The sequence below is a fragment of the Panthera tigris genome, chromosome F3 (assembly GCF_018350195.1).
Source record: "Panthera tigris isolate Pti1 chromosome F3, P.tigris_Pti1_mat1.1, whole genome shotgun sequence".
NCBI lineage: Eukaryota > Metazoa > Chordata > Mammalia > Carnivora > Felidae > Panthera > Panthera tigris.
In genome coordinates, this window is record NC_056678.1 from 35,438,052 (window position 1) to 35,452,535 (window position 14,484).

Consider the following 14,484-nt stretch of genomic DNA (forward strand, 5'->3'; position numbering starts at 1 on the left):
AGTACTTTGCCATCTGAGGTTGGAAGTCGTTATTTAGGCATGAGCACGTTGGAAGACAAGCCATTGAAGACAGCACAATTGGCAGGTGCATCGAATGGAGATTTTTTAAGTCTATGGGGAAATGATGCCAATAGAAAAGAAAGGAGGACATTTCTGCACCGCTGAAATTTCCATTTTCCTTTGAAGCAAAATTCTCCTAGTTCCCAGGCTCTTGTGGCCTAGGCACAAAGTCTTGGGCTGAGAATCAAGAAATGTGAGTTCTAGTATCAAATCTCATAGTGACAAGTAGGCTTACTTCAGGCAAGTCAACGAATAATGGAATGACAGTCTTAAAAGACACGTCAGAATTTTCTTAATCCATCACTTTACAGCAGCTGAAAAGGAGGGGGATCTGTCTGTGTGTTGGTTTTTCCACCCTGTCAAATGCATTCATCATTTCCCTACCTCCGTAACAGAATTGAGGCGAGTGTCCGATGAAATAGGAAGTTTGAGAGTGGTTTATCCCTGTGATCTTTCTTCCCTGGATTCCAGTGTTATTTATTGTTAGTCTCATCCTGTCTCCCTCCCTCTTCCTCTCCCTCCCTGCCTCCCTTCCTTCCTTTTTCTAATTGCCTAGTCTTTTCTTATTCCTTATACTGGATTTGTCTACCTTTGACCTTACCTCAATTCTGAAGGCAAGAGCCTGAAACATATTTGTTGAGCATATACTAACAACTTAAATCCACTACGTAATTACTATGCACCAGACACCGGGCTACTGTATACAACAATCCAACAAAGGGTAGCACTGATTTTCCTTTTCTAAGGAGACTGAGAACCAGAGAAGTTTAATGGCTGCCCAAGAACACAGAATTAGGAAGTAGAGGAGAAGGGACCAGATTCAAACTTCTCTGGCTCCAAAGCCCTTATTCTTTGCACGCATACAGGCTTGATTAGGTTAAATGTGATCAGGGACAGTTAAGCATAATTATGACAACCCTTGAATTTCCCTCAGGAACCAAGGAGATAAAGTACAGGAAGAATCAGAAGGAAACAAAGAAAAAAAGATTCTTTTGATGTTATTGAAACCAACAGAGAACTGGAAAACCATTCATGTATCTCATATCCCCAAGGATCCGGAACAGGAAATTTTGTTCAACCTTATCTTCTATCCTTCCCTTCAGCCTAGCTAATGGCCTACCATATGTTCTCTGGCTATGTTTTTCATACCCAAATGAAGGCTAAATTAAAATTTTTTAGATCCATTGCATTTAATCACTGTCCGATAGTCTTCAGATCCTCTCACCTCTTCTCTCTCTCTCTCTGGCGGGAGGTGCAATGGACTTAGTCAGGGAACTGGTTCTAAAGGCTTGATTCCATAATGAGTGGAAAGCTACAAGCCATGCCCCCTGGGAGCACTTGAACCCCATTCTCTGCAGCTACTATGCTTTCATGAGGCACTGGCCACCAAGGATACCTGACATTAAAAACAGTTGCAGTTTTAAATGGCAAATCCTCCAGGAAAAGACTGTGTTTATACCTTTCTCCGATTTTTCTGCGATTTTTAACTCTTTTTTAGTCCCTACTCTTTAAATTACACCTGTCAGAAAAAGCACATTTCACCAGAAGAAAACTCTGAAGAACAAATAGTCTAAGTAAGTGAACCATGAACTCCTTCTGTTTTTAATTCATTCGACACATATTGATTGTCTACTGTATGCAAAGCTTTGTGTCGCGAACTTTGAATTGACGGGGGCATTCAGGGTCCCGAAGAGACTGCCAGAGCTACATCACCTGCGCAGTCTCATCTGGGCTTTCCCAAACTTTCCTTTCTCCCACTTGCTGTTTGGTTTCTTCTGCTGTCTTATGTCTTAGCCAAATTTTTAAAAAATCTGCTAGAGAGAAAGGAACCCATGTTGAAGATGCAAGGCTTTTGCCGGCAGGTGAGGCTCTATATTATGATAAAAAATATACCCATCATCTCATCCCATGGTTTATACTGGCTTTAGTTTTCCTAAGAGGGCTAGTCTTTTATTTATTTGTTTACAACACCCATTTTTTTAAAAAAAGATCAATACAAATTAGAATTGAGATACATTTTCGTGTTAATATGTTTGGAACTCACTGCTGGCCATTTCTCACTTCTCTGGCCACAAAAAATATTAAGCATGTAAGCCTGTTGCTCAAAATCAAGAAGCCGGATTAAAGCAGGGCAAGTCATTTACCCTCCTTTCTCCACAAAGAAGAAACAAGCAAATAAAACAAATAATCTTTGAGTACTTGGCTTTTTAGAAGTTTGACTATTGTCCTGAGTCTCTGTTAGTCAGAATTATCTCTAAAAAAAAAAAAAAAAAGAGGAAAGACTTAGTGTCAAATCACATACTACATACTCAAAAATATTTAATATCATTGATATTAAGTAAAATATAAAGAATTAAAGAGGGAAGAAACACCTTCTAAGTGAAACTCAGAAGTCATTACTCAATATCTTGGTGTATTCCATCCCATTTTTTTTCTTATATGATTTCTATTTAATATTGTATTGTGGACATTCTTATATAAATGAAAACTTCTAAAATAGTTACACAATAGTACATTTCTGTATAAAAGTTTTTTTAATGCTTATTTTTGAGAGAGACAGACAGAGCACAAGTGGGAGAAGGGCAGAGAGAGAGGGAGACACAGAATCCGAAGCAAGCTCCAGGCTCCAAGCTGTCAACACACAGCCCAATGGAGGGCTTGAACCCACGAACCGTGAGATCATAACCTGAGCCAAAGTCGGACGCTTAACTGACTGAGCCACCCAGGTGCCCCAGACAATAGTACGTTTCTAATTGGTCAGTAATTTATTCAGCATTTTCCTGTTGAATGTTTAAGTTGTTTCCAGTTTTTCATTATCACAAATAAGGCAGAGGTGAACATCCTCTCTGTATATTTTCCAGTATTTAAATCATTTCTTTGGTGGATCCTTATCTTATACCATACGCAAATATCAACTCAAAATGAATTAAAGACTTAAATGTAATACCTGAAACCATAAAACTGCTAGAATAAAACGCAGGGCAAAGCTTCTTGACATTGGCCTTGGCAATGATTATTGGGATATGATACCAAAGCAAAATGAGACAAATGGGACCACATCAAACTAAAAAGCTTCTGCGCAGCCAAAGAAACAATCAACAACATGAAAGTCAGCCTATGAAACGGGAGAAAATATTTGTAAACCATATATCTGTTGAAGGATTCATAGTCAGGCTACATAAAGAACTACTATCGCTCAATAGCAAAAAAACAAATAACTCAATTTAAAAATGGGCAATGGAACTGAATGGAAATTTCTCTAAAGAAGACACAAATGGCCAACATGTGTTTGAAAAGGTGCTCACCATTATTAATGAGCAGAGAAATGCAAATCAAAACCGTGAGACATCGCCTCATCCCGGTTAGGATGACTATTACCAACAAAACAAAAGGTGACGAGGTGAGGATGGAAGCCATGTGAATTTTATGGCCACCATGGAAAACAGTGTGGAGGTTCCTCAAAATTCAAAATATAGCTACCATATGATCCAGCAATTCTGCTTCTGGGTTTACGTACAAAGGAAATGAAATCATAATCCTGGAGAGATATCTGACGTCCATGTTCATTGCATTCACAATAACCAAGACATGGAAGCAATCTAAATGTCCATGGACAGATGAATGTTTTTAAAGAAAAAGTATATACAGACAATAGGATATTATTCGATCTTCAAGAAAGAAGGAAATCCTGCCATTTGCAACAACAAGGATGAACCTTGAGGACGTTATGCTGAGTGAAATAAGTCAGACACAGAAGCACAAAAGATACATGACACCCCGATATGAAACATCTAAAAATCACCAAACTCATAGAAGCAGGAGATAGAATGGTGATTGCCAAGGCCTTGGAGGAGAGAGAGAGAAGTAAGGAGGTAGTAATCAAAGGGAGTGAAGTTTTAGTTATGCAAGATTAATAAGTCTTAGAGATCTACTGTACCCCATAGCGTCTATAGTAAATAATACTGTATTGTATACTCAAACATTTGGTAAGGGGGTGGATCTCATGATATGATCTGATTACACACACACACACAAACTAATAATAAGTAAAAAAAAAAAAAAAGGATGAGAGGAAGCTTTTGGAGGTGATGGTGGTGTTTATGGCATAGGTTGTGGTAATGGCATCATGGGTGTATACTTACCTCCAAATTTATCAAGTTGCATACATTAGATATGTTCAGCTTTTGTTCTTTTTCCACTTTTTACTTTTTAAGCTTATTTATTTATTTTGAGAGAGAGAGAAAGCATGAGTGGGGAAGGGGCAGAGAGAGAAGAGGAGGGAGAGAGAAAGAGAGAGAATCCCAAGCAAGCTCTGCACTGACAGTACAGAGCCCCATGAGGGGCTCGAACCCACAAACCATGAGATCATGACCTGAGCTGAAGTCAGACATTTAACTGACTGAGCCACCCAAGTGCCCCTTGTTCTTTTTTTTATTGTTTATGTATTTATTTTGAGAGAGAGAGAGAGAGAGAGAACACAAGCAGGGGAGAGACAGAGAGAGGGAGAAAGAGAATCCCAAGCAGGCTCCACACTGTCAGCACAGAGCCCACCATCAGGCTTGATCGCACAACCGTGAGGTCATGATCTGAGCCAAAATCAAGAGTTGGATGTTTAACTGGCTAAGCCACCCAGGCACCCTGATATATACAGCTTTTCTATGTCATAATATTTCAATAAAGAAGTTTAAAAATTATGTCATTGAGAACGAATCTCTTTAAGAAACAAAATAAAAATTTAAAAAAATTGAAAAAGATAGAAACAAAACACCAGTCTCTTAAATACAGAGAACAAACTGGTGGTTGCCAGAGGGGAGTGGGGGGGGGGGGAGGAAATGGGTGAAATATACAAAGGAAATTAAGAGTACACGTATCACAATGAGCACTGAATAATGAATAGAATTGTTCCATCATTATACCGTACACCTGAAACTAATATAACACTGTATGTTAATTATACTTCAATTTTTAAAAAGATACAAACTTCCCGTTATAAATAAGAAAAAAAAGAAGAGAATGAGTCCCAAATACAAAACGAGTACAGCAAACACTCTTGATAGAAATATCCACATTGCTTTTCATACAGTGTAGTCTTGGCTTCAGGAGTAGAATCCAGTGATTCATCACTTGCATGTAATACCCAGTGCTCATCCCAACAAGTGGCCTCCTTAATAAGCCATTACCCCTTTCCCCACCCCCATCCAACCCTCAGTTTGTTGTCTGTATTTAACAGGCTCTTAGGGTTTGACTCCCCCTCTGTTTTTATCTTATTTTTCCTTCTCTTCCCCTATGATCATCTGTCAAGTTTCTGAAATTCCACATATGAGTGAAATCGTGTGCTACGTGTCTTTCTCTGACTGACGTATTTTGCTTAGCATAGTACCCTCCGGTTCCATCCATGTGGTTGCAAAAGGCAACATTTCGTTCTTTTTCATCACCGCGTAGTATTCCATTGTATATACATACCACATCTTCTTAACTTCTAAGCTTCTCCCTCCATTTTAAATACACCAGTCTCTCTTTCACTTCCTAGTCTCTGGATATGCAGCTCCTTGATTCCTTAAGATTCAGCATGAGTGTCACCTACTCAGAGAAATCTTCTCTGATCCCCCAAATCAGGTCAAGTGATCTCGTGGTCTCTATCTCCCATCAAAGCACTGAACTTTAATTTTCCATTTACTTGTCAAAATTCCCCTTGAGGCTTTAAGCTCTGCGAGACTAAAATCCAAGTCTATTTTACTCGCTTTACACCCCTAGCCCTGGGAGAGAATGCATAGAATTGCTGCTCAGTTATATTCACGCAAGGAATGAGTAAGTGAATGAGCAAGTCTGTGCAAGTCTTTGTATCCAAGGTTATAGAGCCAAGGAGGATGTCGTTTCTATCCCGAAGGAGCACTGTAGAATGACTGCAATACAAGGCAAAATAAGTTTCATAGACGAGGTAAAGAAATTCTGTAGGAATTCAGAGGGAAATGACAGCACGTTGGAGATAAGGAAAGGCTTCTTGAAAGAGGGAGCAGCTGAGATAAACCTTAAAGGGGGGCTGGCATGTTAATAGGCAAAGAGAATGAACGTGCAGTTACCATTCAATATATCACAAACCTATTATGTATAGGAAGATACTGTTTGAGGCACTCGGTAGGACAAATAAGTCATGAGCCCTGTCCTAAAGGAGCCAGTGATCTAATTGGAAAACATATAGACATACTAAATAAAAGTGATGATACAACAGCAAAATGTATTCTATGCTAAAATTAACAGAGTGCTGTGGCACACGAGGGTGTGGGGAGGGCAGAGACAGAGAGAAGTGGGATCAATTCTGACTGGGGATGTCTCTTCCATTGGGGTGGAGAACAGTAGAGCAAAGCCCTGCAGCTGTGAGGATTAATGAACTTCTTGGAACTGGCCTTTGTTTCTCTTGTTGCTTGGTAACCCTCATTCTGGCTCAGGAGATGGCCACCGCTGGGAACAATTTTTTTTAAAAGCCGAACTTTACATCTCCCCTTTACCCGCAGACCACACTTGTAAAACTTTTGTCCAGACAATGGCATATTTCAGCAATGACCTTGGCCAGGTTAAGAGCATTTCACCCAAATTTTACCTTCCCTTTGGTTACCTGTCCTTATGGGGTAATCACTGGACTATTCTAACTTCAGTAACTCCTAGGGACATTTTGAGCTGGTTTCTTCCCAAGGGAGTTGTGACTGGTTAGAACCTACTGCAGGTGAGATCTATTTCTTTCCCCTTTCCCTCTTGGATTCTCACTTGGGGAATTATAGGCTGTGCTGCACTCCAGAGTCCCCACGCTGTATGCACCAAACGGCACGCCTAACCCAGCTGGCTGCCTCTGCCCTTGGGATGCTCCGAGGTTGCTCAGCAGCAGCCGGAGGGGGAGAGAAGGAGTTTTTGTCTGCAATTAACATAAAGCTTCTATGTGGACGCTAACTCCAGCGGTAGACTCTACAACGAACCACAAGTGCGAACACTGACACAAATCTGAGGATCCCCCAACTCATCAGCATTATGGCATTTAGCTAATGACCTCTACCATAGACCCCTGGAAGATATAATACCAGTATTAAGTGACAGCTTCTAAAAAGCCTTTGGATAAATCAAGGCGTATAAACTTCTGCAGTATATACAATTCCCCCCACCCTCAAATGTTCCTGGAAAGATGGGAAAGTTGGCGGTGAACTTATTTTTTCTTGGCAGGGGTGTCTTTGGGACGGGAGGGACAGTGTTAAGTGACCAGTTGATCTAGGACTGCAGAATGCTATAATGTGAGGCTGAGATCATCTGTAAACGTGCAACTACATTTAGTCCTTTTCAAGGAGAGAAATGCAGTTTATACAAACACTATATACGGCCAACTATCCACGCTATCAGCACCAGAGGATGTTGCAACCTCTCCATATACCACAACAAGGTCTCTGCTCTGCAAATGAATTTTGTTGCAAAATCTGGAAGCCTGGTTAGTTTAAAGCAGGAAAGAAACTACAGGCCCTAAAGACACTAAAGCGTTCATTTTCTTGTTAATTTAAGCGTAGCTGACGCAGGGTCAAAATACAAAATATTTCGGGGTGCCTGGGTGGTTTAGTTGGCTAAGTGTCTGACCTCGACTCAGGTCATGGTCTTACAGCTCGTGGGTTCAAGCCCCGCATCGGGCTCTGTGCGGACAGCTCAGAGCCTGGAGCCTGCTTTGGATTCTGCGTCCCCCTTTCTCTCTGCTCTTCCCCCACTTGTGCTCTGTCTCTGTCTCCCTCTCTCTCAAAAATAAACATTTGAAAAAGATTATAAAAAGCAGTACTAAGTAGTTCAAGAAGTGCACATATTATATGGTCAATTAATCTTTGACAAAGGAGAAAAGAATATGCAGTGGAAAAAAAGAGTCTCTTCAACAAATGATGTTGGGAAGACTGAACAGCTACATGCATAAGAATGAAACTGGACCTCTTTCTTACACCATCCACAAAAATAAACTCAAACTGGATTAAAGACCTAAATGTAAGCTCTGAAACCATAAAAATCCTTGAAGGGAGTACAGGCAGTAATTTCTCTGACATTGGCCGCAGCAACATTTTTCTAGATATGTCTCCTGAGGCAAGGGAAACAAAAGCAAAAATAAACTATTGGGACTTTATTAAAGTAAAAAGTTTTTCGCAGCAAAGAAACCAATCAACAAAACTAAAAGACAACCTATGGGATGGGAGAAGATATATGCAAATGACATATCCAATAAAGGGTTAGTATCCAAACTAAATAAAGAACTTATACAGCTCAACACCAAAAAAAACCCCCCAAATAATCCAATTTAAAAATGGGCAGAAGACACAGACATTTCCCCAAAGACATCCAGTTGGCCAAAAGACACATGAAAAGATGCTCCACATCACTCATCATCAGGGAAATGCAAATCAAAACCACAATGAGGTTCACACTTGTCAGAATAACTAAAATTAACAACAGAAGAAACGAGTGCTGGTGAGGATGTGGAGGAAAAGGAAGCTTGTACGCTGTTGGTGGAAAGGCAAACTGGTGCGGCCACTGTAGAAAACAATATAAAATTTCCTCAAAAAATTAAAAATAGAACTATGATATTCAGTACTATTTATGGAAGGATACAAAAATACTAATTTGAAAAGATCTATACCCCCCCACGTTTATTGCAGCATTATTTATTATGGAAGCAACCCAAGTGTCCATCAATGGATGAGTGGATAAAGATGTGGTACACACACGCAGACACACACACACACACACACACACACACACAATATTATATACGGATATGTCATATATGAAATATATATTACATATAATATACATGGAACATTACTCACCCATAAAAAAAAGAATGAAATCTTGCCATTTACAACAACATGGATGGATCTAGAGAGTATAATGCTAAATGAAATTAGTCAGAGAAAGACAGAGACCATGTGATTTCACTCATATTGTGGAATTTAAGAAACAAAACAAACAAAAAAGACAAACCAAAAAAAACCTGTTAACTATATAGAACAAGCTGATGGTTAGCAGAGGGGAGGTGGCCGGGGGGGTGGGGGAAATAGGTGAAGGGGATTAAAAGAACACTTATCATGATAAGCACTGGGTAGTGTATAGAATTGAATCATTATATTGTACCCCTGAAACTAATGTAACACTCTACGTTAATTATACTGGAATTAAATGTTTTAATGAAAAAAAGACAACACATTTTAGAGCAGAAATAACATTTTCTTCCTGTCTCTGGCATCTCTGAGTATGACCAGCCCACCCAAAGACAATTATGCTGAGCAAGTCCTTTGTCATTTGTAAACCAGACAAAACTCTCTGGGAAAAACCATCTTTCCCATAAAAAAAAAAAAAAAAAAAAAAAAAAAAAAAAAAAAAAAAATCTGACTTTTATGGCTAATCCGTGGGGAGGATTTGGTTTTGTATTTATAGTTCTTTAAAACAGATACAGCAGTACCCAAAACAGGGTGAGTAAGGAAAAATAAGCTCTCTGTAGGAGGGAATTTAAAGAAAGAGCCCCACAACCCATATGGCATCTGTTATAAATGCTTTATGAAGCGATTCTTTGGAATCAGCAATCTTATTGCCAGAGAAGGAAAGCTGAGAAGCTGGTCACTATGGACTCCTAGCCACAAAGAAACTACCCAGCAACTGCCACATCCTTCTATTGTGTTTAGTCAGTTAACGTTGCTCCTCAAGTGGAAACTTCTCGCACCGTGTCTGAGAAATCTCTTCCGGCGCCATTTAAAGTGCAGATCTCTGGGGGAGGGGAGGGGGCGGGCAGATTCCAGCCAGAAGGAGCCATGCCCGCTTGGAACCAGGTGTCTCGGTGGCTCAGATGATGCTCAACCCAGGGTGTTCTGGGCACACCCAGGCCTCTAGGGCTTGCCCATAATATTACAGGAAAGAAAGAAGAGTGGCCCGTGAAGAGGGAAGAGGGAACACAAGAGCTGCGTGTTGTGTCCTGGAAAGGGCTTCTACAGTGTACCACGCAGGGTGCCTATCACCCCCGAATTCCTATACGTGGCCCTGAGTTTAACCAAAACAGCTCTGACTTTCCACTTCGCTATTTTGCTACCGACATTTTGTTCTCCCACATGGATTTTGGTTAGAGGGAGGAGGCCTTGTGTTTAGCTTTCCCTTTATTTCCTAGTAACACCTGCTTCAATAGGCCTATATTAAGCACTTGTTAAATCTTGGCTTAATTAATGAACAATTCTTCCTCCCGTTCCCTTCCGTCAGTCCCACCAGACTAAATGGATTCCCTCAACATTTTACACTCTAGAGTCCAACTGGTAAACTGGTTCTGCGGTTCGGCTGTGAATCCTCACGATCTTATTGTCTGCAGCAAAATCAGACGGACGCCATCTGGGAAGAGATGCCCAGTGGGATGTTCAACATGAGACCCTCGACGTGCTTTTGCAGCTCTCCTTCTTCACCCTGCCAACAACCTTCAAAGAGGAAGGGAGGGGGCAGAACACAATTTCCCGACTGCAGTGTCATTGGGAACCAAGTAAAACAGACAAGGTGGCAAAATTACATAGATCATAATTAATGTTGGGAATACAAGCCTGGTTAGATGACACTCTGCCTATGGCACTTGCATGGCAACCCTCAAGGTCATTGCCATTTCTAAACTGAAAAGAAATCCGGTCAATGAGACAGCTATCACCAATTCTAAGCAGCCTGGACGTAGGTAAAGTTTGTCCCAGGGGCGCCTCGTACCCACTGTTCCGTTTTCTGCCTCCAAGTCTATTGCTTTAGACTTGACTTGTCACAAATGGTCCAGTTTTCTACTATTGTTCCTGCTTTCAAACAAAAATTAAAAAAAAAAAAAAATTCCTGCCTTACAAATAGATGGAGCTTGCTAACTTTTCCCCTGTGAGGAAAACCGCTTTTGAAAACATGCAGGAAAACGGTGATAATTAATACAAATACACTGGTAATGACAGAAACTCAAGCATTAGCCCACTCAAGATTTTAAAAAACACATTTTTTTTTAATTTAGGAGTAAGGAACTACTGACAGTATGTATTAATGAGGCCAGCTGTAACTGTAATAATCGTCTCTTACAGAAAGAAGTTGTCAGATACTGTTACACAAATCGCTTAATGTTATTTTATTTTTAAAGGGAGGGATCATCTCGCCCAGCTGTTTGGTGATCCAGTATCCTGGAATAAAAACAACTAAAGGTCAACAATGAATCTTTCCTGAGACTGTGATGATATTTTCACTTTAGAGGTCTGGGTTTGCCTGGAAGGGAACAGCCAAATGCATTACTTAAAAGAAAGGAAGCACGTCTAAGCTTTTATTTTGTAAGAGAATCTTCAAAAGGGCCCAACAGCCAGCCAGTGGCTCTTTTCCTCCTCTACCTGCTCTCACACCTGGGTTGTTTCGGGCACCTTACACTGACCTGTATGTCAACTCCGTGCCCTTTAACTTTGGCCAAAGTGCGGACACAAACTCATTTCTAGGCTTCCTCCTTAGCACAGCGAAGACAGATTGGAACTTTCACAAAACTTTTCTAAAATACCAATTAAAACAAAACAGAAACAGTAAATATAAAAATACACGAAAACTGTGGTATATGAACTACAGCTTCCTGATTTTTTATGTGCTGATGTGCACCGAAGGCTTATAGACCTCGTCCTATTTTATACTCTATCTGAGATGGTTTACTTACCCCTAAACGGCTGGCACACATTTACAGCCTTCTGCCATAAGGAAGGAAAATTTTTCCTGACCCTCTTAGTGTCTCTGGCTGGGTGTGAAAGTGAGACTGACAAAGACAGATTCGTAGGAGAAAAGCATGCGATTTTTATTAAATTGGTTACATGTACGTGGGAGACTTCGCAAGACAGTGAAGACAGAAGAAGTGAGCAGAGCAGGGAGCTTTCATACCTTTTAGATGAGGGAACAATAAATACGTGACAAATAGGCAAGACAAAGAGGTTTGGGCTAGGGGTAGCAAATGGTGAAGAGGTAAGAGGGTTTATTTATTACCCTTCTCAGCTCTGAAGTCCTTGTTTCTGGTGATAAGGATGTTTCCCTTTCCCCTCATATAGGGAGGATACCTTTCACATGAGAGATTTATCTCCTACTCTTGTGTTTTTTAATAAGAGGTTGGGGAGGAGGAGACAATCAGAGTGAACTTCCTGTTTCTGGCGTTTTCTCAAATTCTTCCAGCATAAGATATTCTGTAGGCTAAAGTACCATATTTGGGGGTGATGTGTTCTGAACCTCACTCATTATGCCCGTGTTCTGACCTCCAAAGTCTGATTTAGCTTCCTATGGAAGAAATCATTTGAACATCCTCAGGCTCCTTCTAGACATGTTGGCTACATGGTGGTCCAGATCAAGAGAGAGATTTCTGGGCTTCCCTCTTCCCTTCCCCACCAGTACCAACAGAACCTCCTTCTATGTTCTGATGGGAGAAACACATATTTTAGTCAAGTGATTGGTGCCATGAACCCACAAACCACAAGATCATGACCTGAGCCAAAGTCAGATGCTTCACCGACTGAACCACCCAGGCACCCTTAGATTTTTATCTCCTGAGTTAGGTTTATTCATAAGTATCTTATGGGTTTTGGTGCAACTGGAAATGAGATTCATTCCGTGATTTCTCTTTCTGCTGCTTCATTATTGGTATGTAGAAAGGCAGCAGATTTCTGTACTTGATTTTGTATCCTGTGACTTTACTGAATTCATATATCAGTTCTAGCCATTTCTTGGTGGAATCTTTCAGGTTTTCTGCACAGAGTATCAAGTCATCTGTGAATCATGAAAGTTTGACTTCTTCCTTGCCAATCTGGATGCCTTTTATTTATTTTTGTTGTTGTTGTTGTCTGATTGCTGAAGGTAGGACTTCCAGTACTATGTTAAGTAACAATGGTAAGGGTGGACATCCTTGCCTTGTTTCTGACTGTAGAGGAAAAGCTTTTGGTTTTTCCCTGTTGAGGATGATATTAGTTGTGAGTCTTTCATTAATGGCCTTTATGATGTTGAGCTATGTTCCCTATATGCCTTCTTTGTTGAGGGTTCTCATCAAGAGTGGCTGCTGTACTTTGCCAAATGTTTTTTTCTGCATCTGTTGAGAGGATGGTTCTTATCTTTTCTTTTGTTGAAGTGGGATATCGTGTTGATTGATTTGTGAATATTGAACCGCACTTGCCACCCAGGAATAAATCCCACTTGATCGTGGTTACTGATTCTTCTAATGTACTATTAGATTCAATTTGCTAGTATTTTGTTGAGAATTTTTGGATCCATGTTCATCAGGGATATTGGACTATAATTCTCCTTTCTGGTGGGGTCTTTGTCTGATTTTGGAATCAAGGCAATGCTGGCTTCATAGAATGAGTTTAGAAGTTTTCCTTTCACTTTTATTTTTTGGAACATTTTGAAAAGAATGGGTATTAACTCTTCTTTAAATGTTTGATAGAATTCCACTGGGAAGCCATCTAGCCATGGATTTTTGTTTTGGGGGAGATTTTTGATTACCGATTCATTTTCTCTACTGGTTATTGGTCTGTTCAAGTTTTCTATTTCTTCCTGCTTCAGTTTATATGTTTCTAGGAATTTATCCATTTCTTCCATGCTGGAGTCCAGCTCCAGAAGGTCCAGGGGTTTCCGAAGGATGAACGGCATCGGCGAAAAAGTGAGAATAAAACAAAACAAATAAAAAATGAAAATAAAAACAAAAAATAAAAATGGACACAGACAACAGCAATGTTGAACTGGCCGATTTATTGTGGCAAACGTAGCATTATATTTGTTAGTGATTTCCTTGTAGCATATGTCATCTATGTTTTCTTGCATTACCTAATTCTAAAAATGTTCCTATGTGTAATCACCCTTTAAGGAATAACATGGTTATTTTCTCATAACGTTCCCTCCTGCCCTTTGCTTATTGATTAATTTCTTACATTATTTTCATTATGTATCTATGTTTATCTATAATCTATGAAGTGTTTGCTTTGCTGTTTTCATGAAAGGTCATCGATCTCTCAACACCTCAAGTGGAACAGTTACAGGGACATGACCTCTTAGTTGTTTCCCTGAACCATTTGTGGTTTGAGGAACAAAAGTGTTCGCCTCAGTCCGAGGTGCCAGGAGGGGGCCAAAAGGGCCTTAGGAACCCACACCTTATACATTCTCAGAGAGACAATGCACCTAGGAATGAATGAACCATTTTGTACTTTAACCGACTAGGTTTAATCATCATCTGGAATGCCTCCTGGGGGCCAAGTGGGCCTAGGGGTTAGAGTGACTTGTGTCTGTAGATACGCTCCTTAGTTGGCGGAGTGGGGCTTTCAAATACATGTCTCTCCTTTGTTGGTCTCCTTTGTTGGCAAATGTATGAGGCTATCCTTCCTGTAAGTAGAGGAGTCTCCATAGGGGATGTCAAGG